The sequence below is a fragment of the Chlorocebus sabaeus genome, chromosome 20 (assembly GCF_047675955.1).
Source record: "Chlorocebus sabaeus isolate Y175 chromosome 20, mChlSab1.0.hap1, whole genome shotgun sequence".
NCBI lineage: Eukaryota > Metazoa > Chordata > Mammalia > Primates > Cercopithecidae > Chlorocebus > Chlorocebus sabaeus.
The window spans coordinates 14,949,177-14,950,725 of record NC_132923.1 but is presented as its reverse complement, the minus strand read 5'-3'; the positions used below and the strand labels follow the sequence as shown (position 1 = coordinate 14,950,725).

At 42.2% G+C, this 1,549-nt stretch overlaps 1 pseudogene; it reads left to right on the top strand.

The window, feature by feature from the left end:
* The first annotated feature begins 320 nt into the window (after positions 1-320).
* Positions 321-1,098, top strand: LOC103247262 (olfactory receptor 5V1-like; annotated as a pseudogene).
* The last annotated feature ends 451 nt before the right edge of the window (positions 1,099-1,549 follow it).

The window sequence follows — 1,549 nt, the reverse complement described above, 5'->3', positions numbered from 1 at the left end:
TAACACAGTGGAGTGCAATTTTAGAAAGGAGCTAATGCAGAGCCAGTGAGAAATGAGCTTACTTTAACATGGGGGTTAACGGCTTGTTGCTGATTTTAAAACGTCTCCATTTATTCTTACCAGCCAGCAGCCATACAAAACCCTGTGCGAAGTTGTGATCTTCCTAAAGGTACTCCTGCATACCTCTTCAGGCTGCTGTGTATACATTATTTGACATGGCTCTGCAAGTTCAGAAACCCAGTAGTGGTGCTTTCAGTAGTTCTCATTATAGTTTCTTTTTTCTTATCATTTTGTAGCTGTGACATCATTTGAAATAAACAAATGTCACTAGATTTGTCTTCCTGGGACTTTTCAACCATCCAACTGACAGGGCTTGTTCTTTCTGGTTTCATGATCACTTACCTGACAACCTGACAACTCTCCTAGGGAACATGCTCATAATGCAGGCCACCAGGGTCAGTCCTGCCCTCCAAACTCCAATGGGTTATTTCATCAGCAATCTGGGCTTCCTGGATATCTGCTACATGTCTACCACCATCTTGGTCATGCCAGTGAACTTCTTCCAGGAGAAGAAGACCATCTCCTATGAGGGTTGCCCTTCTCAGATCTTCCTCCTTGTGACATGAGCTGGCTTTGAGGGTGTCTTTTTGGCTGCTATGGCTTATGACCACTATGTGGCTATTTGCCACCCACTTCAATATGGGATCCTCATGAGTGTGAAGGTCTGTGTTTGTTTAATGACTTGGTCCTGGATGTGTGGGCTGGTGAATTCTGGGACACACACAGTGCTGACAGCTACAATTACTCTGTACGAACCCAAACCAGACCCACTACTTGCTCTGCGGCATCCCATTGCTCCTGAGGCTCTCCTTCTCAGACACTTCTGTCAGTGAGTCTGTGCTCCATTGGGCCAGTGCCACTGCTGGCCTGAGCCCCTGCCTGTTTACTGCAGCATCTGGCATACTCATCATTTCTGCTATCCTTCAGATTCCCTCTCCTCAGGGCCAGAGAAAGATCTTTTCTACCTGGGCATCCCACCTCACCGTGGTAATGGTCTTCTTTGGGATATCCGCCTTCAACTATGACATGCCTAAGTAACTCCTAGCTACTTATCTAGGAACTTTGCTTTCAACAAAATTGAAGGAGGACCTAGTTCAGTACTCAGATGGTACATCACTTTTTATATTTACTTAGACATTTACCATTTCTGATGATTTTCATCATTTCATAAAGATTCTAGATTCATTCTGATCTCATTTCTCTTCAGCCAGAAGAATGTTGTTTAGCATGTTCTATTATACAGCTTTTCCAGCAACATAATCTCTTAGTTTTCTTTCATCTGAGATTGTCATTATTTTACCTTAATTCTAGAAGAATACTTTCTCTAACTACAAAATTCTGGGTTGAAAGTTTTTTTCTTTGACTACTTTAAAAATTGTGTTCCACTGGCTTCTGACTTGCATTGTTTATGATGAAAGGTCAGTGAAAATTTAAATTTCTCTTGGTCCTCTGGCTATAATGTATCATTCTTTTCTAGTTGCTTTCAAGG